Source organism: Lemur catta, chromosome 11 (assembly GCF_020740605.2).
Source record: "Lemur catta isolate mLemCat1 chromosome 11, mLemCat1.pri, whole genome shotgun sequence".
NCBI classification, from domain to species: Eukaryota; Metazoa; Chordata; class Mammalia; order Primates; family Lemuridae; genus Lemur; species Lemur catta.
In genome coordinates, this window is record NC_059138.1 from 1170735 (window position 1) to 1195430 (window position 24696).

Sequence of the window (24696 nt, forward strand, 5' to 3'; positions counted from 1 at the left end):
TTGCAAAATTCTGCCCACAGTGTGATCTCATTAGCCTTTAAAACCTTCTGGCAATTTCCATATCAGTGGGTAAAGGCAAAGAAAACGGTCTGCAAATACATGGAGCAAACTTTCACTAGTGTCTCTCACACCATGCCACACACACTCACACACATGCATACACACAGCACACACCACCTGTATGCACTCACACACACCACACCATGCACACTCACACACCACATATGCACATACCACATATACTCACACACCACACCATGCACACACACACACTCATACACACCACACCATGCGCACACACACACACTCATACACACCACACCATGCACACACACACTCATACATACCACACCATGCGCATACACACCCCACACCCCCCACACCATGCACACTCACACACCACATATGCACATACCACATATACTCACACACCACACCATACACACACACACTCATACATACCACACCATGCACACACACACACACTCATACACACCACACCATGCACACTCACACACACTCATACACACCACACCATGCACACTCACACACACTCATACATACCACATCATGCGCACACACACACTACACCCCCACACCATGCACACTCACACACCACATATGCACATACCACATATACTCACACACCACACCATACACACACACACTCATACATACCACACCATGCACACACACACCCCACACCCCCCACACCATGCACGCTCACACACCTGCATACTCACACCACACACAGAGACACACATCACACACACATGTGCCCCCCCACATGCACACACCACACCCTCATACACACTCACACACACACGTACCACACACATCACACACCACATACACACCACACACCACATACACCACACAGTCACACATATTATACATTCACCCCTGCACACACCACGCACACACACACAGGCACACACACACCACACACACCCGCCTTGTCAAGTCCTGGGCTGCTTCTCCTCCCCGGGCTTCTCTCTCCGGGGTCCCCGTGGTCCCGTCATTGACCCACTAACCTGGAGCTCCCCGTGTCCCCAGGGAGTGCCACCCACCCTCCTCGCTCTGATGGCCCGGCCCCACCTGCACCCAGGTGAGCTCCCCTCCCCAGGCTGTGCCTGCCCCACAGCACCTTGGCAGTGGGCTGTGACACCGTCCCCCTGTCCCGGGTTGTCCTCTCAGCCTCGGCTCTTCTCGCCCGCACCACTCGCTCCCGCCCAGCTTGGCCCTGCGGCCTCTTGGCCACCACCCTCCCCTTCCAGGAGCCGCTGGCCCCGCCCTGCCAGAGTGTGCGGCGGGCAGTGACTGAAAATGAGGTCCAGAGCCCTGGCCTGGGGTCAGGTCCCCTAGTTTGGGGGCCAGTCAGCTGGGGGGCCCCAGCACTGACTTGGGTGTCCCTGGCCGCACAGAGTGTCGGCGCCAAGGGCAGCGGGGAGCGCGGTCGCCTGCAGTTCACACCGCCAGGCGGCGCCTTCTCTGTTCCGCGCAGGTGCGGGGCTGCAGCCCTGCCGGGTCTGCCAGGTGCGGGGCTGCAGCCCCGCCGGGTCTGCCAGGTGCGGGGCTGCAGCCCCGCCGGGTCTGCCAGGTGCGGGGCTGCAGCCCCGCCGGGTCTGCCAGGTGCGGGGCTGCAGCCCCGCCGGGTCTGCCGTTCCAACCCCGGCTTCCTCCCCAGACCCGCCCGGAGCTGGTCGTGGCCCGTCCCCCACCTCCCCTGCAGCCCCCAGGCCAAGGTCAAAACTGGTGAGTCAAAACGGCTGCCACCTGCACTCGCCAGAAGAAATGCCAATTGCCATTAAAAATAATTATTTTAAAATGAAGTTTCTCCGCACAGGCGAGAGGAACCCCCCCGTGCACCACGGCCCCTGCAGGCTGTTCCGCATGGCCCCCCGGTCAATTCCGGTCCAGATTCTGGAGCCATATGTCACCATCAGTTTCTAACTGTCTGGAACAAAATGATCTAATGACCCTTTATCAGTGTGGTTTTGGGCACACTCGTGCAGACTTCCCGACGCAAAATAAATCAAGATCCTTAATGAACAAAGACGGGCGCGATTGCCAAAGCGATGAATTAGTTTGTGCGCTACCTGCGGGATCACAAAAGTACAGTAGTTACAATTAATGGATTTAATTTTAAATGCAAGGGCCTCTGTACCAAAGTGTAGAGCAGTCCATCTTGGCACCCTTATTACTCTTTAATTATAATTGATGCACCTGGGAAAGATGTCAGCTGCGTCCAGCTTCACACAGGTGTCAGGCCCCTCCACTTCCCACACCGCCGGCGCTCGCCCGTGATAGGCAACATGGTTTTGATGAAATCCAAATTTATTAGGGTTATTAAAAGTCATTAATTATTTGGCACCATCTAGATTTCATTTGCTTCATCCTTAATGAAAACTGACAGCTTTATATTTTTAGGTGTAAAACGTGGGATTTAGTTTTAAATGCTTCCTGTCCTGCTTGAGGCCGGAGCCTCCCCATCCTTCCCTCGTTCCTGCCTCCGACCTTTGCTCCCCTCCCCCTCGGCCCCCTAATATTGACCTGTAGTCCTTTCCCCTTTGAACAAACCATCATCTGTCCTAACCAACCCAGCACAATGGTCTCAGTCTGGAAGGGGGCTGGGGGCGGGACTGCGATGGCCCCGGGACAGGCAGAGCTGTGGACTGAAGCCCTCGGGTCCTGGAAAGGAGCATGGCCCTCCAGCCGTCCCCCTCCTGCCTGTGCCAGGGTCTGGGGTGGTGAGCCGCTCAGTCATCAGTGGGAAAGGATGGAGCCTTCCGTGGGGCCACCGCTATAACCTCGAGGCCGGCCAAGCCATCAGCCAAGGCTCCCCGAGCTGGGCGAGTGACCCGAGCTGGGCAAGTGACCCGAGCTGGGCGAGTGATCCAGGCTGGGAAGCCGTCCTCCCCAGGTCAAGGTCATAAGCTGTGCTCGGAGCTGACACCTCCTCGTTTTCCTCCGAGACAGAAAGGCTGCTGAGGTGGGGGGGACTTGGAAGTGACGCAGTTAATTTCGTAGATGCATCTGTGTTTCAGGACAGGGACCCTGTGTACATCCGAGCTAAGTCCTGCGCTTAAACACACTCCTAGGTCAAAGGACAGTGGCTGCCCTCCCTAGACGGTTCATGCTCCGATCTGGAAAGAGGACTTGTGTTTTCTGTGACAATCAGATTTGGGGGTGGGGTGGCGCTGAACAAGGAAAACTCGCACTTGGTAAAGCTCCGCAAATACCCATTTTCTTACCCTGGACACTGTAAAGCCACCTACCAAAGCCATAAATGTAGTCACCACAGTTCATCGGCTTGTTATTTCCCTGGTAGATACACAGGTGATAGGTAGAGAGCACATATAGGACTGAAAAGCAAAAGAAAATACTTTCAAAGAAAACCAGCTTTCCCTGTGTCTACGTAGAAAAAAGGGAAACGAAGAATTAAAGCCACTATTTGTGTCGTTAGGCGGAGACCACTGGGACTGCGGAAGGAGCCTTTGGCCCGCAGCCCTCACGCCTGACCCTGGCTGGCTGTACTGCCCGGGCGGGTGCGGCTCCGGCAGGGCTGAAATGCTGCTCTCTCCTCCTCCTCCCACCCCTCCATCGGGTCGCACGGATCCCGCAATGCCTGTGAGGCCCTCGAGCACAGGGATGTGCTTTTGAACTAAGGTAGCGGCCTCTCCAAGTTCTCAGTAAAAACACAAAACACTTCGGTAACAGGATTGCTGTACGTAGTCACCACGACACCAGGGATTCTCAACCCTGGTTGGCACCAGTGACGTTTGGACCACATGATTCTTTACTGCAGAGGGAGGTTGCCCTGGTTTCTACCCACCAGATGCCACCAGCAGGCCCACTGTCTCCCCAGCTGTGACAATCAAAAATGTCTCTGAATATTCCCTGGGGGACACAACACCCCCTGTTGAGAACCTCTGCACCACACCGACCTCTCAGTAACGACACCGTCTGACTACCCGTGGGATATCCAGGGAAGCAGGCCGTTCACATCCTGCCCCGGACCAAATGACTGGAGGAGAAAAGTGGAGAAAGCAGTTGTGTCTGGGGGCTGTTGGACTGCATTTGCAATGACCTTGTGACTCTCAGTGTGAGCATGCACCTATCGGCTTTCAACCTGTAATTTGCTAATGAAATATAAGAACTATAAAAACTTAGCAATCTTGACTGAAGACAAAATTCACACTTCAGTATCGGAGAAGCACGAACTCATTGTTAAATCACAGAAGAAAACCCAAGGGGATATAGAAAAACACACATGTGAAGAAGTGTCTCGATGATGTGTCAGGGTGGCGAGAGAAGCGCAGAGACCCCAGCCGGTCTGCACCGCGCTTTCTGCCCCCGGGCGGCAACGACAGCAGCGTTCATAGGGAAAACCGGCTGGCGCGTGGCTCACGCCTGTAACCCTGCACTCTGGGAGGCCAAGGTGGGAGGATCACTTGAGGTCAGGAGTTCCAGATCAGCCTGAGCAATAGCAAGGCCCTATCTCTACTAAAAATAGAAAAAACTAGCTGTGCACGGTGTCATGTGCCTGTAGTCCCAACTACTTGGGAGGCTGAGGCAGGAGGATCGCTTGAGCCCAGGAGTCCGAGGCTGCAGTGAGCTATGATGATGCCACTGCACTCCAGCCGGGGTGAGAGAGTAAGGCTCTGTCTAAAAAAAAAAAAAGAGAGAGAGAGAACACACATAGAAGAAGGTGCTGCTTTCTGGATATCAATACCAGGACCAGGCTGTCCTTAAGCACTCCTCGCAGTTGCAGAAGCCATACATGCACTCATTTTGAATTGCACTTGACAGCTCTCTTGCGTTTAGGCATTTATGCCACTCTGGCTGTGAAAGTGACGTGCACATAGGAAAAGCCTCTTACAACACTTGTGAAAACAATTCAACCTGTTTTGTGCAGAGTGGAAAATTTGCCAACGATTGTCCAAAATTCCCCATAGATGAGGCTTATGGCCTCACCTATATTCCCTACTAATGTTATTGAAACCAATTTCTACTTCATACAGATGTTTTTTGCAACAGTAGAGTTTTTCTTCCACAAACAAAAGGCTAGAGCAACCTGAAAATACTGTTTCTTTATTCATTTACATATATATACATATATAATTTAAAGGTCATAGAAACCTAAAAGCCTCAAGAAAAAGGATTGAGTGTAAATTTGGAGGAACTCTAGCTTCAAAATTTACTATAGGCCATAGGTGAGCCAAATCCAAGCCACAGATGTGGGTTTTTAAAAATCTGCACAGTGTTTGCTTTTTATATATTTTAATGGCTTAAAGCCTTAGGAGATTATTTTTCTCAAAGAGTGGGTCTTAAGGATACGTAAAGTGTTTGCCTTCAGCATCGCACGGCCACGTGTTTCTAAGAATGATCAATGAGAAAAGGATGCTCAGTCACTGGAGAACTCAGGTTTCTCCATGTATATATTCTTCTCATTCCAAGGCTTTCTCACGGTATTTTCAACCCATTATTTTTCTCTTTACTTGGAATTTTCTTGTATATCTTAAAGATTAGGGTTCACTGAGAGCTATTCTACACTCACAGCTTTAGAAAGGAGTTTTTATCCATCATGAGTTTTCTTGTGATACCAAAATGATAAGGGTTTACCAAATACTTCCCACAGACATTGCACTTACAGGGTTTCTCTGCAGTGTGCGATTCTTGTGTACAGCAAGATTCCGCTTCACACTGCATGTTTCCCACACAGACCACACTCACAGGGTTTCTGCCCAGTGCGACTTCCCATATGCGTTCTAAAGGACACATTCCCCCAAAGGCTTTGCCACACTCTGGACTCACTACATTTAAAGGGTTTCTCTCCTTCCTTCCTTCCTTCCCTCCCTCCCTCCCTCCCTCCCTCCCTCCCTCCCTCCTTCCTTCCTTCCTTCCTTCCTTCCTTCCTTCCTTCCTTCCTTCCTTCCTTCCTTCCCTTTTCTTTTTTTTGGAGACATAGTCTCACTCTATCCCCTGGACTGGAGTGCAGTGGTATCATCATAGCTCACTGCAACCTCAAACTCCTGGGCTCAAGTGAGTCTCCTGCCTCAGCCTCCCAAGTAGCTGGGACTACAGGCACATGCCACCATGCCTGGCTAACTTTTCTATTTTTAATAGAGATGGGGTCTCACTCTTGCTCAGGCTGGTCTTAAACTCCTGACCTCAAGCAATCCTCCATCCTCGGCCTCTTAGAGTGCTAGGATTACAGGTGTGAGCCACCATGCCTAGCCAAAGGTGTCTTTTCCATGTTGTGATTTTTCCTGTCTCCTATGAGATAAGAGACTGCTGAAAGCTTTCCCACATTCCTTATATTCATATTGTTTCACTTTCATATGAATTTTCTTGTTCTAATTAAGAAAATACTTCACTCTCAAGGCTTTCCCACACATATCACATGTAAAGGGTTTTCCTCTGGTGTCAACTGTCACATGTTCTTTAAGACCTGAGCAACCCCTGAAGGTTTTCCCACAGCAACTGCACTGACAGGGTTTCTCTCCAGCAAGAATTTTCTCATGCACGATAAGATTAGAGCTCATTCTAAAAGTTTTCCCACATTGATCACACTTTGTACAGTGTTTTATTCCCCCCAATTTTAATTTTTAAAATGTTCACATTTTCAGGAAATTAAACAAATATTACAATGAATATTTGTATATTCTCTACCTAGACTCGTTACATGTTAATATCTTGCCAAATTTGCACCCCTCTTGCCATTTATATTTAGGTAGATGTGTGCAGTCATGTGTGTGTATGTAGGTGTAGGTGTTTGTATGTATATAGGTGTGGGTGTGAATGTGTGTATGTATATGTAGGTGTGAGTGTGTATGTATATGTGGGTGTGCATGCGCATATATACATGTAGGTGTGGTATGCATGTGTGTATATATGTAGGTGTTGGTGTGTATGTGTATATATGTACGTAGGTGTGGGCAGGATGTGTGTATATATGTAGGATGGATGAGTGTGTATACATGTTATGGATGTGCACATACATGTGGTGTGGGCGTGGATAGGTACTTTTTTGGCTGAACTATTTGAATGTGAGTGCGCACATCATGACTTTTCACCCCTAAATCCTGTCCGCATCCCCTAAAACAAGGACCTGCCACGTTGCCACCACCATTATCACACGAAGGCAAACGTGCAATTCCACAACGCTGTGCAACGCACCACCACCCACATTCACGTTTCCCCAGCTGTCACCTAACCGCCATTTAAAGCTGACTTTTTAAAATTCCCCAACCCACTCAAGGTTCGTACATTGCAATTGGGTGTCACTCTGGTCTCCTTCCCAGGAGAACGGCCTCGTGTTTGGTTATTTTCCAGGTGCTGAGTTGTTGGGAGGCCAGGCTGGGTCTCTGGCCCCTTGTGCTGCTGGGATACCCATTGTGGGTATGACAGAGGTGATGTCATCCCCAGATCGTTTCTATGCCACATGCGAGGGGCGGACGAGGGGCGGACGTGCTCACTCCTGCCCCCAGGGCTCCCACCCCCGTCTGGGAGCCAGCCCATTTCTCTCTTCACACCCTGCCTGCACCCTGGTGTCGGATGCAGGGGCGCTTCAACCCAGCCCCTCCAATTCTGGCCTGGGCAGGAGCACCTCTGTGGCCTGCTGGTGACCCGGCCGGGTCCAGCCCTGAAGCCGACCCCTCGGGGGGACCGACAGGGCTGCAAGGCGGTGTCAGGAGGCTCCAGACCTGGTGGCTCTGCACCTGCGGCTTCCCAGAAAAGCCATGGATTCCACCAGAACTCCCAGAAACATCAAAAAAAGCACAACTCTAATTTATATGCGTAACGCTACATTTTCTAAACATTTTTGCACATACTCTCTAAATTTCAAAAACAACCCTCTGAGGAAAGCAATATTATTTTCACTTTGCTGACGGGAAACCTTCAGGGAGGTGCAAGTGACTTTCCAAAGACCGACAGCAACAGGCACAAGGGCAGTGAGAACCTGGGTGTTTGGACACAGGCAACGTTCACTGAACCCCCTTGTGTGACCCCCCCAATACAGACTAGAGGAAGATCCTTCTGGCTCCTTCTAGCTGGCCCAAGACCTGTGTTAACGGCCACTTGGCACAGGCAGCGGCGGCTCGTGCTGGTGGGTCTGAAAGTGCAACTTTAACGCAATGAGGTCACCTCTTCAAATGTCAAAAACATGCCTGATTTCTTAGGAGACTATTGAAGTTTACAGAAGATCCGTATATTCGACTGTGTTAATCAGCGGCCGTCTTGTTTTAGGAGGGTAGGTGGGCCTAGTGGTGCATTTATGCGAATCTTGACACTCTAAGGTTAGTCAAATTTCATCAAAATATGTCAACTAATTTCAAAGGGGTCAAATAGAGAAATTCTAAATTGCTGAGTAACCTGGTTTAAAAAAGCAACTTCTTCATTCAGTTGTTGCTGGTGGATGCAGTTGACGAAGGAACAGCCCCTGCTCGGAGGAGCTCGCGTTCCAGTCCAAGACGGCCTGCCCTGTGGACAGGCAGCCACGACCGCGCGGGCAGGGGCAGTGGGGCCGTGTGCCCAGACGGGAGCCGGGCCTGCCTGCTGGGGGCCTCCGGGGCCTGAGGCAACAGCTGTGAGATTTTGTCAGGAAAGATGGTTAACTGGCAAGTAGCTTGAGAGGTGGCATCTTTCACACTTCAGTCGTCTGTCATGACCTCACCAGGAAGGAGAGAAGCTCACGCCCCCGCCCTGAGCCTGCCCTGCACGTGGCCAAGGTTCAAGCCTATGTTTAGAGAGAAATATTATACAAAGGAGCTATTCCCAAAGCTTTCCTGATTATAAAAATGTTAACCTTAGGAGCCATTTGGGGTCAGGCTGAGTGCATCTGTTTAAAGACGCACGGCCTTTGCTCAAGGGGAACATGGCATTCGCGGACGTGAAGCAGAACACTGCGAACTCGGGTATAAAAGCAGCCGCAGCACGGTTACTCCTCACCCTGCATTCTGTCTCCTCAGTGAAGGAAAGAGAAAAGAACACTTTCCCAGTGTTTGGGCTATAAATTTTGTGATAAATAGGGCACCTATTAAATTAACTCTATGTGATATTAAAGTGATTAGGTTTGCAAAAAAAAAAAAAAAATCATTAGCTAAAACCTGCTCCAGCCAAGGCAGTGGCCCAGTTTCCACGCGTTTCCACCCGATGCCCGGGCGGGCGCGGAGGCTCCGGCAGAGCTGGCTTCCAGGCGCTGCTGTGATTCTCAATTAGGTGGAAAGTTTAGGAGCAACAAAAATTATGGGAGGAATGTAGCTTCATCAGTCATTTTCCTGCAGGAACAGTGGCAATTTGCAGAGTTTTAGCACTCTGAAGGTCAAGATTAAAAACCAAGTAATTTATTACCACTGATTTAGAGATTAACATTGTGCCAATTAATCAATTATTCAATGTGAAGAATTGACAATTAATTGACATTTCAGTTCCAACCTGGCAAAGCTTTCTGATTTCCATAGTGAATAATAGGAAATCTACAAATTGAAAGGTTATAAAGATTTCTTCCAAGCTCAAAAAGAAAAAGAATAAAAAAGGATATATAAGAACAACCATTCACAAAATATTAACATGGGAAGTATATGCCACATTGCTTTACTAACGAGGAAATCAATTTCACTGAAAAACTGAGCTTACACATTATAAAAGTAAGGACCTTGTCCTATTGGTGACTTATGGGTGTTTGCCCCATTTAATTCTTTAAGCAAAGTTGATTCTCTTAATAGGTGCTCATGAATTTATAAAACTCCTTATTGCCAAGAGCACTGAAGCCGAGCACTCCACAACATTCAATCTGTAGATTAACTGATCTACAAACAAGGGCTTTCTTACAGGGGCTCACGTGCCACTGTTCAGACACCCCCTTCTGAGCAGCTCTGCTGGTGTTCACGGGGTCAGGGCCAAACCTAAGGTTGTGACAACCACATTCTAACTGCTCCCTTTGGGTCGAGTGGCTTGCCTGGGAGGAAGAGGCCTGAGAGCTCAGCTAAGCCACTAGCAAGGGGGCGACGCCAAGGGGTGGGACAAGAACACACGGCGCCAACAGACACCTTCAGTCTCAGCAGACAGGCAGAGTACATTCCAGAAGGTGATGTGAGAAAGGGAGGAGCAGGGAAACACGTGAGACTTAGAAAAGATCTCTGCTCCCTCTTCCCACTCCTGGACTCACTTTCTGTGCCTGGTGGCCCTGTTCCCGAGCTTGCCGGGAAATGGTTCTCTGACCTGTGTCTCTGACCTTGACCTCACCAGTGTCTCCTGCACGTCCCACCTCAGCCCAGACTCGCTCCTAGTCCTTGTCAGAAAGAACGGCGCCCAGCCACTCCCAAGATACAGCGAGCGGGGCAGGGCCCGGGCGTGATCCTCAGGAACACGAGCAGAGGAGCGAAAACCAGCCCCGCTTCTGCCCCAGGAACTGCAATCTTGGAACCACAACTGAATGGCGCTCAGTTTCCAAGAGCCCAGTGACGTGCAAAGGGACCAGTGACTCCAATGCAGGAAAAAATTAAGTTCTTGATAAAAACAGCTAGAAAATAAAATCACAAAAGACAAGTTTACAGTGTGTACGGGAGTGAACAGAGACTGTCTCCCATTCTCGCAGCACTTACCTGACAAGCGCAGTTACCCAAGTCCAGCACCCCATCTTCCCCTCAAGGCACTCTTTAAAGGCTCTCTCATCTCCTCTGATTAGCTACGAAAAGCACACCAAGTTCCTGCAGGGAAGGAAGGAAGGAAGACAGGAAGTTTGCAGAACATGTTCCCTGTTAAGCCGGCGCAGCTCCCACCGCCACTCTCTGGAGTCCGCTTTCGTCACCCTCCCCGTCCACCAGTCTACAGGCTTTGCTTCTAGATGAGTCAGCCTCTGGTGGAGGCAGAAATGGAGGTCGTGAGCCTCCCTCCCCAACAGTCGGACAGGAAGCCGAGGCTGAGAAAGAGAGAGGCTCCCAGTCCGACTCAAGGCCAGGGACACAGAGGTCAGAGCCGTTGCCAAGGAAGTGCAGCACAGTGTGACCAGGACCGGAGGAACCGAGGAGGACGAGGCTCATGCTGCTGGCCTGCGAGGAGGGATGCAGAGAGGAGGCCCTGGCTACTGCTCAGTCCTGTCCAAGCCCATGGGGGACCACTGCACTTGTCCAGCCCCATGCTCTGATGACAGCCCGTATCTGTGAGGAATACAGTGCGCTGCAAGTAATAGAAAGCCTGCCCGACGGGCTCCAACACCTGGGGACCCTTTGACTCACACTACACAGTCTCCATGTAGGTGACCATGGCCAGTGCAGCAGCCCAAAAAGGCCACCAGAGACTCCGACCCTTTCTCTCTGCCTCACCCTCCCTGGCACAGGAGCTTCCATCCTCATGCATCTCACCCACTGGGCTCAAGGTGCAGGCTGCTTGTCCAGGAGTCACATGTGCCCGGGATCCAGGAAGGCAGAGGAGGGGAGGGAGGAAGGAGTGCTTCTCTGTCAGCTCATGGAGCGTTCCCAGACATCACGCCCATACTTCTACCAGCTCCCTTTGGTCAGAACTGCATCACGTGGCCGCCTGAACAGTTCCCAGACATCACCACTGTACTTCTAGCAGCTCCCATTGGTCAGAACTGTGTCACGTGGCCACCTGAACAGTTCCCAGACATCACCACTGTACTTCTAGCAGCTCCCATTGGTCAGAACTGTGTCACGTGGCCACCTGAACAGTTCCCAGACATCACCACTGTACTTCTAGCAGCTCCCATTGGTCAGAACTGTGTCATGTGGCCACCTGAACAGTTCCCAGACATCACCACTGTACTTCTATTTACATCCCATTGGTCAGAACTGTGTCACATGGCCACCTGAACAGTTCCCAGACATCACCACTGTACTTCTAGCAGCTCCCATTGGTCAGAACTGTGTCACGTGGCCACCTGAACAGTTCCCAGACATCACCACTGTACTTCTAGCAGCTCCCATTGGTCAGAACTGTGTCACGTGGCCACCTGAACAGTTCCCAGACATCACCACTGTACTTCTAGCAGCTCCCATTGGTCAGAACTGTGTCATGTGGCCACCTGAACAGTTCCCAGACATCACCACTGTACTTCTATTTACATCCCATTGGTCAGAACTGTGTCACATGGCCACCTGAACAGTTCCTAGACATCACCACTGTACTTCTATTTACATCCCATTGGTCAGAACTGTGTCACATGGCCACCTGAACAGTTCCCAGACATCACCACTGTACTTCTACTCACATCCCATTGGTCAGAACTGCATCACATGGCTGCCTGAACAGTTCCCAGACATCACCACTGTACTTCTACCAGCTCCCATTGGTCAGAACTGTGTCACGTGGCCACTTGAACAGTTCCCAGACATCACCACTGTACTTCTACCAGCTCCCATTGGTCAGAACTGTGTCATGTGGCCGCCTGAACAGTTCCCAGACATCACCACTATACTTCTACTCACATCCCATTGGTCAGAACTGTGTCACGTGGCCGCCTGAATAGTTCCCAGACATCACCATTGTACTTCTACCAGCTCCCATTGGTCAGAACTGCGTCACGTGGCCACTTGAACAATTCCCAGGCATCACCACTATACTTCTACTCACATCCCATTGGTCAGAACTGTGTCACATGGCTGCATGAACAGTTCCCAGACATCACCACTGTTCTTCTACCAGCTCCCATTGGTCAGAACTGTGTCACATGGCCACCTGAACAGTTCCCAGGCATCACCACTGTACTTCTACCAGCTTCCATTGGTCAGAATTGCGTCACATGGCCACCTGAACGGTTCCCAGGCATCACCACTATACTTTTACTCACATCCCATTGGTCAGAACTGCGTCACATGGCTTCCTGAACAGTTCCCAGACATCATCACTGTACGTCTAGTCACATCCCATTGATCAGAACTGTGTGACATGGCCGCCACTGCTGCAAGAGTCTTTGAAGAGCTGGTGTTTTAGTTGGACACATTTCGCCTCTTCCAAAATCAGAGTTCTTTTAGTGAGGAAGAGCTCAGGCCTTGGGTGCAACATCTGACTATAATTTCAGACCCTGTAGTGCTAGAGTTTGGTAAAAGCTTGGGTGAAAGGTGGGAAGGGACAATGAGGTAGCGGAGGGGTCAATACGTAGGTATAGCCACAGGCTTGGCTGCGCAGGTCGTCAAATATCTCAGTCATGCCCATGACAGAGTGTGACCTGGAAATTATAAGGCTCCACGGGGACATTCAGCTTCTAGACCAAATTGTTCTTTAAGCAAATTACAGATGAAGGCCAATTGCATCATTTCTCTTAATTAGCAAACCAATTTATTTCAGAGGCTAAGAGTCCAAAAATGAAATCTGTCATTCCAAGTTCTCTTTCAGCTCACTCTCCAAGCAAGGCGAGGGGGAGGTATGGATGTGACGCGCCCCTGCTAAACATTTGCATCCCGCCCACCCGAGAAGACAGAGAGCCAAGGAGCATTAGCATTTAAGCAGCCTGTTAATGTCTGGAAACCTAAACAGTCACAGAACAGCAATAAAGTAGCTCTTCAAATGTTGCTGGAGACTGTCCATAAAGAGGATATAATGAAAAGGACTGCCCAAATGTGCAAGGATAATATAGTTAATGTATTACTTCTTTTATTATTTTATCATCTTTCATTAATTGCTGGCAGCATGCCTGCAGGAGTTGGTTCTACGGAAAGGGCTTTTAGTTAAATGTCTTAAATGAAACGACCACTTAGAACCTGCGAACAAGGTTGAACCAAGGTTCACTTGACTTCAGTAAATCTTGTCTGAAGGGGGTACAGAGAGGGAAGAAGGGGATTCATTCTGGGATAGTCTAACAGTGCAAGTGCTTAGACACCCCAGACCTGTTCAGAACTGACTGCTTCAAATTTTTGAACACAAAGGTGTGATTTTTTTTTTTTTAAAAAAGGCCTCCTCTATCATCTGCCACTGCTAACCTGCTGTGTGACCTTGGACAAGTGACTTTCAATCTCTGAGCCTCAATTTCCTCCTCCACTGCAGCTCACTCAGTAAAGACTTTCCCTGACATCAAGGTAATTACCTAATGATTTAAAGGTCATCAGATAATTGTTGATTATTGAGGAGGGTGATGAAGTTGGGGAGGTGTAACCCCAAACCAAAAGAAGGCCCCAGAACACAGATGTGGGTTGCTCAGGACTATTCCAAGGCTCCCAAACACTCATCGATGCTCCTCAAGCTTCCCAGCATGCTCACCATGTTCCCCACCCCTCTCTGTAGACGGCAGAATGCCATGGTGCTGGGCATGCCCCGGTGCTGAGACATTCCTGTCTCTCTGGCTTGTTTTAATCCATCAGCCTCCTCTTCTCATCAATGTGGAAAAAATATGAAAATACTGCCAACTCCTAATTCAGCACCTTGACACTCCCCTCTTTTCACATTTTTCTGATTTCATTTCATTCAAGGCAAGTATTTATGAAGCATCTACTGTGAGCTTCATACCGCGAGGGAAATTGGAGAAGGCAGCAGCTGCAGAGATGCCGGCAACAAGTGTCAAGAGCCTGTCCTTAGGCCATGGCAATGGGATGGAGGTGGGAAAACATTCGCTTGTCAAGAGGTAGATGCCACAGCACTGGGTGACCACGTGGACAAGGAGGTGGAGCGAGAGGAAGGAGCTGAGGATGCTCCTAGAACTGAGTTTGTCCAGCTTGACCTCTGGGTCTGCAGGACATTTCCACTTAAGTATAATTCCATTAATACCCCAAACCACAGAGTCCAAACTGAATGAATCAACTTTCCCCCAAAACTAACTGTCCTTCAGACATCCTGATCTCCTTGAATGGCACTACAACTTTCTCATCTGCCAGCCTGTGTGTGCTTCTTACTCCCTAGCAATTCCATACAATCCTTGGTTAAATTTATTTCTAGGTATTTTGGAGTAGCTATTGTTAACAGGGTTGTTGTCTTGATTTCTTTTCAGCTAGTTTGTTATTAGTGTATAGAAACACTATTGATTTTTATATGTTAATTTTGTATCCTGCAACATTACTGAATTCATTTGTCAGTTCTAAGAGTTTTCTGGTGGAGTCCCTAGGTTTTCTGTATGTAGGATCATTTCATCTGCAAAAAGGGACAATTTGACTTCCTCTTTTCCAATTTAGATGTCCTTTCTTTCTCTTGCCTAATTGCTCTGGCTAGGCACAAAACTGCTGGACTGTAAGCTGGTGTAATGCCTGACACCACAGAGGTTTGATGCAAGTAAATGCTCTACCATGGTTTTCACTGTTGGAATTTAACTGGAATGATTCGGATTCTTCCTTGGTTAAACTCTTCCAGCAAAAAAAGCCCAGGACTGGATGGCTTCATTGCTGAATTCTACCAAACTTTCATAGAGGAACTAACACCAACTTCTTCCTAACTATTCCAGAAAAACTTAAGATGAGGAAATTCTTCCTAACTCATTCTATAAGGCCAGCATTACTCTGATACAAAAACCAGACAAGGACACAACAATGACAAAAAGAAAACTACAGGCCAATATCCCTAATGAAAAAAGACACAAAACTTTTGAACAAAATATAATACTAGCAAACAGAATCCAAAAGCACATCGCAAGGATTATATACCACGATCAAGTGGGAAGTATCTATGGGAAGCAATGATGGTTTGACATATGCAAATCAATAAATGTGATATATGACATTAAAAGAATGAAGGACAAAAACCATATGATCATCTCAGTACACACAGAAATGGCATTTGATAAAATTCAATATCCCTTCAGGATAAAAACTCTCAACAAATTAGGCATAGAAGGAATGTACCTCAACACAATATGGCCATATATGACAAACCCACAGCTAACATCATACTGAACAGGGAAAAGCTGAAAGCCTTTCCTCTAAGAACTGGAACAAGACAAGGATGCCCACTTTCACCATTTTTTATTCAACATAGTACCGGAAGTCCTAGCCAGAGCAATTAGGCAAGAGAAAGAAAGGACATCTAAATTGGAAAAGAGGAAGTCAAATTGTCCCTTTTTGCAGATGAAATGATCCTACATACAGAAAACCTAGGGACTCCACCAAAAAACTCTTAGAACTGACAAATGAATTCAGTAATGTTGCAGGATACAAAATTAACATATAAAAATCAATAGTGTTTCTATACACTAATAACAAACTAGCTGAAAAGAAATCAAGACAACAACCCTGTTAACAATAGCTACCCCAAAATACCTAGAAATAAATTTAACCAAGGAGGTGAAAGACCTTTACAATAAAAACTACAAAACACTGATGAAAAAAATTGAAGAGGACACACACAAAGAAAGACATCCCATGTTTAAGTATTGGAAGAATTAATATTGTTAAAATGACCATATTACCCAAAATAATGTCCTGATTCAATGCAATCCCTATCAAAATACCAATAGCATTCTTCACATAAATGGGGGGAAAAATCCTAAAATTTGTATGGAACCACAAAAGATCCCAAATAGCTAAAGTGATCCTGAACAAAAAGAACAAAGCTGGAAGCATCATATTTTCTGACTTCAAAATCTACTACACAGTTATAGTAACAAAAACAGCATGGTACTGGTGTAAAAGTAAACACACAGACTAATGGAACAGAATAAGGAACCCAGAAATATTAATCAATATATGTATTTACAGCCACTGATTTTCAACAGTCACCAAGAATATACAGTAGGGAAAGGGCAGCCTCTTCAATAAATGGTGCTGGGAAAACTGTACATCCATATACAGAAGAATGAAACTAGACCCCATATACAAAAATTAACTCAAAATGTGTTTAAGACTTAAATATGAGACCCCAAACTCTAAAACTACTACAAGAAACCACAGAAATGATTCAGGACATTGGCCTGGGCACAGATTTTATGGATGAGACTTCAAAAGCACAGGAAACAAAACAAAAATGTACAAATGGGATTATAACAAACTATAAACCTTCTGCACAGCAAAGGAAATGATCAGCTGAAGAGAATCTGTAGAATGGGAGAAAATATTTCCAAACTATTCATCTGATGAGGGATTAATATCCAGAACGTAGAAGGAACTCAACAACAAAAAACAACAAACAATCTGATCCAAAAATGAGTGCAGGATGTGAATAGACATTTCACAAAAGAAGACATACGAATAGCCAACAGGTACACGGAAAGGACGCTCAACATCGGGAATCATCGGGGAAATGCAAATCAAAACCACAGTGAGACGTCGTCTTGCTCCGGTTATCAAAAAGACAGAAAATAACCAACGCTGAAGAGGGTGCGGAGAAAAGGGAACCCTTCTACACTATCGGTGGGAATGTAAATTAGTGCAGCCACTATGGAAAACAGGATAGAAGTTCCTCAAAAAACTGAAAATAGAACCACCCTATGATCCAGCAATCCCGCTGCTGGGTGTTTGTCCAGAGGAAGGAGATCAGTCTGTTGAAGAGACATCTGGGCTCCCGCGCTCACTGCAGCGTATTCACAGCAGCCAGCGGATGGAATCAGCCTAAGCGTCCAGCAACGACAAAGGGAGAAAGATACCCAGTACTAGTCAGCCTTAAAAAAGGAGATCATGTTCGAGCTACCTGGATTGGGCTGCAGGACATTATGCTGAGTGGAATAAGCGAGGAACCGAAAGTTAAACATTGCACCTTCACACTTACCTGTGGGACGAAGGAAGTGGCACTCAGGGGACTAGAGCATAATTGAGGTTATCAGAGGCTGGAAAGAGCAGGACAGGGGACAATGAGGAGAGGCTGGTTAATGGCTACAAAATCACGGCTAGATGGGAGGAATGTGTTCCAGGGTCCCACAGCACTGTCTGGTGATACATGGCCCTCACACCCCCGGCCTTTCCCCCACCCCTATCCCCTGGCAACCACTCATCGGACAATGGTGTTAACTCATGAATGCAGTATGTTTCCTTCTAAGATTTGCTTTTACACACAACCTAATTTCTTTGAGGTTCATCCAAGTTGTGCAAATCAATGGCTCGTGCCTTTCTGCAACTGAATCCATTGCATGGTACAGACGGACCGCAGTTTATTTAACCATCCACCCATTGGAGGGCATCTGGGTAATTTCCAGTTTGGGACTATGACAAAGCTGCCATAAACATTTATGTGCACATTTCTATGTGAAAATATGTTTTCATGTCTCAGGGATCTATGGCCAAGAGTGCAATGGCTGGGTCACATGCCAAGTCCATTTTTAGTCTTAACAGGAATTACCGGGCTATTCCACAGCAGCTGCACCAGTTCACATTCCCACCAGCCACGCACGACTGACCAGGTTCTCTGCACCCTCGCCAGCATTTGGTGTTACCACGAGTTCTTGCTTTAGCCGTTCTGACAGGTGTGTATGAGAGAGAGGTCACTATAGTTGTCATTTGTACGTCTCCGATGGGCGATGATGTTGAGCAACCTTCACCTGCACATCAAACACGGAACGGTTTGGAAATATACACACATCAGCATGAGGCCTGCGTGCCCCCACCCCACGACGCCCACCCTGCGGGAGCCTGGAGATTTCTCTCTGGAGAAACTGACCTGAAGGGGCTTCTCACAGCAGGACACCGGGGACAGGACGAGGCGGGAGCGTAGGTGAGTCCCACAGCAGGGCAGCAGCGGGCTGTGCCACCTTCCACCTGGCGCCCAGGTGCGAGGGGGACAGACATCGGCTGCTGTGTAATGAGCCATCCCAAAATGTGCTGCCACTTTACTTTTATTTATTGTATTTATTTTTTATTAAGAGAAAACATACATATATAATTTGTCATTTTTACCACTTTTAAGTGTACAGTCAATGGTAATAAATACATTTACGTTCTTTTTCCCCTTCATCCTCTCCCCGTCAAGTGTCGTGGTTTAAAACAACCACAATCACCTATTTTCCTTGCAAATGTATCATTTGTGAAGGACTCAGTGGCGAGAGCTCATTTCTCCTTCACACGATGTCATTGGGCCGCGTGATGGGGCTGGAGGACCTGCTTCCGGAATGGCTCGTGCACGTGGCTGCCGGCAGTGCGGTCCGGGCAGCCGGCCAGGGCCGGCACCTCCCACGTGGCCTCTCCGTGGGCCGCTTGGGCTTCCCCACAGCACGGCGTGGGCTCCATGGGCAGGAGTTCCAAGAAGCAGGGGTGCAAGCCACAAGACTTTCTATGACGCAGCCTTGGAAGTCTCAGAAGTCAATTCTACCACCTTCTACTGGCCAAGGAAGGCACTGAGGCCAGCAGAGGTTCCAGGGAAGAGAGATCAGATCCACCTCCCGGTGGGAGAATTCGTCGCCATCTTATCTACCACACGCTGACCTTTCACTGGTTTCTAGGCCTCATTCTCACATGTGCGCTGACAGCCAAGGATCACAGACATGAGGACAGCCTCTAACGTGAAGGCAGAGAGAAAGAGAATAAAGTGATAATGAAGAAAAGAAACTGCAAAAAAAATAACAGGGAAGAAAGAAAGAAAGAAAGAAAGAGCAAGCAAGCAGGAGTGATCAAGCAAGCCTATGCAATTAATGTTTTCAGAGAAGCAAAAGAGCACACAGCACGAGACAGCAGAACAAAATGCTATTTTACTTAATAAAAGGAGGCAAACAACTTGCAAATCAGAAAGTGCTCTTAGACATTGATAATACAAAAGCCTGAATAATAAATTCAGAAAGTTTGGAAAAGAAAACTGGAGAAATCTCTCAGAAAAAAAAGCATGAAAAGACAAAGAGATGCAGTAGGAGAAAAAAATGAGGAAAGTAGAGGATCAACCCCAAGAGTCAGATGTTAGACTAGGAGGACTTCCAGAAAGGGGAGGAGAAGAAACGGAGAGGAAGACATCAACGGGGAATACCAGCACACTTCCCAGTCTGAAGGACGAGAATTTCTGGATTGAAAGGGATTGGTGAGCATGTGGCACAATCAATTCTAGAATAGACTGTGTTTGTGGAGCAGTTATAGGTTCGGAGCAACATGGGGCAGGGGGCGCGGGCTGCTGTCCCCACGTGGGCACGGCCTCCCCACCCCCAGCCGCCCGGCGCGATTCATTTTTAGACAGATCTCACTGAAGTGCCTGCAGTGCCGCCATGCTGCCGTGGCCAGCCGCGCTCTGCACGCTCTCGCTGCTGGCTGGAGTGTCACGGTAGGACGGCGTCACGCTTTGTTGGTCCATTGGTTGCCAAACGACGCAGGATTTGTCTGCTACGCCAGTGGTTCTGGATTTGATTCACGTGCACAGGAAGTCCCCGAAGGGTTTGTGGTTGCTGACATACCATGCCGACGTTGGGAAATGGACGGGACAGCCACAATAAACACCGGGACCAGCAAGCTACGGCCCACGCCCGACAGGCACCGCCTGGGCCAGGGAGCCGGGGGAGCAGATTCAGGGGCTGTGTGGACGGGAGACCCTGTCCCTCGCGGTGACAGTCACGCGTGCAGCTTGAGCGAGGAAACGCCACTCCGGTACGGAGGCACAATCACCCGGCTGGGTGTGGCACCGCCTGCCGCTGCTTTCCCGGAGGAGGCGCAGGTCTGGGGGAAGGAGGAGAGTCCAGTGTCGGACACGCTGGATTCGAGTCTCCAAGTGGAGCCGTCAAATGAACAGTTGCAAGTTTCAGTCTAGAGGCGTAAAGGCATGTCGTGGGGACAGATGCAGACCGGGCAGTGGGAACCACCAGATCAGATTAGCTGCGCAGGAACACAGTTCAGAGTGAGAGGAGAGCAGAGCCCGGACCTTGGGAAAAGCCCACGTCTGATAAATATGCAGAGACCGGCAGGCCGCTGTGAAGTCCAGGAAGGCGCTGCCGACGGCCGAGACACGGCAGGTGGGATGAGGAGAAACGTTAGGCGGGAGACTCTGTGTGCCTGGCTGATGGCTGGATGCGCAGACTGAGCGGGGACCCCGCAGGGCCAGAGGGACAGGGACCCGCAGAGGAGCCAGCGCAGGGGCCTGTGCACCGTCCTGCAGGTGCCCGGAGCCTGGCCGGGGCAGCACGAGGAACTGCCATGTCTCTGCCCACCTGTCAGCAGTGCTCTTTCTGAAAGTCACCGCGGTGATTCTCCATGGCCACCACCCACTTGGAAGAACCCACAGCGGGACTCAAAGCGGAAAGGAAGAGCGTGGCCGTGAGACTCAGCCAGACCCAGACGCACGTTAAGCACCGGCAGAGCTACGGGGGCTCGTTCACGCTCGGCCCAGAAACCTGAGATGCGATGTTTCCAAAGCGTCCAACGTATGAAGTTGAAAACTGGGGCAAGCTCATTTGTTTGTGCGACGTTGATTGCCAACAGTTAATCACCAAGGGTGAGTGGGAGAAATCATTCCTGTTCATTTGCAAATGGAAATCAGATGAGGGCTGTGCTGAAATGCATCAGCGTTTTCACTTCCAACTGCAAGGATTTCAGAAAGACGGCTGACCTTGGGCTGCCTGGCAGGCACAGGCCCAGCCTGGAACTTCTGCTCAGAGAACCCAGCTTTTTGGGAAGGTTCAGGGCGTTCTCAGCCATTCCTGCTCTTCTCAGAGACAGACCTGTTTGGTTTGGACGCACGAGGCACTTCAGATGCCTTGAGTTCACGTGCACATCCACACGCCACCTCTCCTTCTTTATTGCTCTGCAGAGACTTGGAGATGCACTTCACCTTGCTTAGGGGCCCCGGCAAATTATGCTGAAATCCTTCCAAGAGTTGAAATGATATATTTATAAATTCTCCTTGCTGAACTGCTGGCCCCAGGAAATTCCATAATAATAAAGCATCTGTGTGTGGGTGGGTTCTTTCCTCTCCGTGCAACGTTTTCTGTTTACGGGGCAGTTTGTTAATCCTGCATTTTATGCCCTTCAAGGTGCGTGCATCAGGCACTGAAGTAATAGCTCCATGTATCAGACGTGCAATGGGTTCCTCTGCACGCCGCGGGATTCATTACCGTGATTTATGGCTGTTTTAATGTACACAGCCTTCTTGAACAACTTAGAGTTGATTGTTCTGGAACTAGACTTGGGTCCGAGAGAACTCTGGAGCAGTGCCATTGGTCAGGAAAGTTGTCGACGTCCCTGGGGAGGTAACAACCTTGGAGCAGAGGCTTTCGGTCTCCTGCAAGGGGACAATCTCTCCAGTGACTGAAATGGCAAGAGCCCTGCAGTGGCAAGAGGGCAGTGACAGTGCCCTGGGCAACAGGGACCTGAAGCCCGAGCCGAGGCTTGTCCTCTGCACGGCTTGGCAGGGGTGAGCTGGACCACAGGAGGGATAGCGCTGCCGATGGCTCGCCTGTGTCCAGCGAGGGCCCCGCTGTGGTATGTCCCCCATGGGACCGGCACAGACCAAGGGACAAGACAGCTGGAACTGAACTCTGCCTAATGTCATCATCGGACAGAACCAAACTGGGTTATTCAATACACAAGGACCCCCTTTTATTCGGAAACAATATTTTAAATATTTTTTAATATTTTTAATATTTTTTAGTTTTTCATATTTTTAATAGTTCTTAGTATTTTAAACTTATTTTTAGAATGGCTTGAATACACTATCCATGTGCAAGGCCGTAATTTCAACCTGACTCAAGTACCTGCTTGCAACGTGGACGTCAGGGCGGGTTCTTCCAGGAGGGTGGGAGCACAGGCAGTGGGAGGGTAGGAACGAGTTATCGAGCCGGGGCGGAGTGGCGCTCACAGCTGCCTGCACGGCTCCTTCCTGCCCTATTAATCGGGTGTCGGGCAGATGTGGGGGGGGTGTATACATACACAATGAGTGTGATGCACACCGTCTAGGGAATGGACACGCTTGAAGCTCTGATTCGGGGGGGAGGGGGCAAGGGCAATATACATAACCTAGACTTTTGTACCCCCATAATGTGCTGAAATAAAAGAAAAAAAAAATCACACGGGGCATCTCCTAGAGGCTCGAGCAGGGGAGGCCAGAGCCCAAACCCAGAGAGGTGCCTCCAAAGGGACTGGGAGGAGCGGCAGGCTCGGCAGAGGGAGGGCAACTTTCTGGAAGTCACTTGGGAGAAGGCAGGGACCACATCGAAGTCCCAGCAGCCAGTGGGAGGCGGCACCCCCACTCCAGATTCCCCCGCGTTCCAGAGGAGGATGGGCGGGCGGTGGCGTCCCCAGAGAGACTGCCCACCTGTGCCCACGTGAGAACGCAGGGCCCCGAGGGCAAGCCCCAGCACCAGGGCCTTCCCGCCCACGGCCAGCCGGGCTCCTTAGTGCCCCAGCTGCCCTGGTGTCCTGCGAGCCAAACCCGACCTGATACTTCTAATGTCGCTCTTCAGAGTGAACCAGAATTCATTTACCGACAGCGAGGGGCAGAGTATATCTAGCACAATTCTGTATTTCTTGGTGTTTTCTGTGATTGTTTTGCGAATCCCTTGTCTTATGCCCCTGGTTAGGCGGTCGGGCAATTAGCAGGTATTGAGCAACTGTATACACACCCAGCTTCGTTCTCACAACATCCAGAAGCGCGTATGATTATTGCCATGAAATGGGTGAGGGAGCGGCTGTCACAGGTCATGTAACCAGTCTGAGGTCACCTGGCTGGAGGGAGGCCAGCCCAGGGATTCCATTCCCACCTGTCTGCCCTTCCTGCTGGGCACAGTGTCTTCTGTAAACCAGACCTTCCCCGCACACGGGCGGTGTGAGGGAAGGTGCCACCATGGCCGTCCATTCACAACGGGCTGCAGCTCAGGCCCTGGGTTCAAGTCTTGCTTGTGCCACACCCCACTCTGCAACCTCAGACAAATCCCCTCCACCTCTCTGAGCACCAGCTGCCCTTCTCTGAATTGGGAGTAACAACAGCACCTGCTTCCTCACCCACAGACAAGGATGCTGACTATTGTCTGCCCGGCACAGGAGCCGGCCCCTGACAGTCCCTAACCAAGAGACTACTTGGTTATTTGATGTCAGTACCTTTTATTTGGAAATAAAGTAAAATCCCAGGGGTTGCAGCTCTTCAAAATTTGATTTTAGGCCCATTTCTTCATTTGTGTTTAGTATAAATGCTTTTACACCACAACTTTGTCTGTGCCTGGGTCGTCCGAGTCCTCTCCGGGAAGGTGTGGCTGAGGGAAGCCACACGCAGTCGGACGGAGGCTGAGGCAGTCTATCCCGAAACCCGAGGTCGAGGGAAGTCCAAAAAGGCTGAGAGGTCAGGCTTTTCTAGAACTAAACCCTTTTCTCGAAGAAAACCGTAGAACTAAACTAGACTCAGCTACTGACCCCATAGTCCTTGTCCCATAAACAATGGAGCACACAGCCGGCCATCACCAGGCTTCTCTGCAAAACCAACACGTAAAACAAGATCCAAGAGCAAACGACAGAGCAGCTGTTAACACAGAGGATAGAATAAAACTTTTGAACAATTCTTACTCTCCTCAGAAATGTTCAACAGGGTTACAGCTTCATAAAATAAGAATAAGCTCCTAAGAAAAAGGGAAAACAAAAAAATACTTAGAAATAAAAAAAATGGCTGAAATAAAAATTTGATTGAAGACTATGTCAATGTGCTGGATGATGGATTGGAAGGAATCTTCCTCCAAAGTCAAGCAAAACAACAAAGAGATGGAAATTATAAGAGAGAAATTAAGAAATCACAGAGGTCCACTATCTAACAGGAGTTACAAACAGAGACTACAGAAGGAAAGAAAACATCAACGAAACCATAAAAGACGATTTTCCTGAGCAGAGGAAAGACATATCAGTGGATGACAAAGACCTGCGGCATACCAGCAGA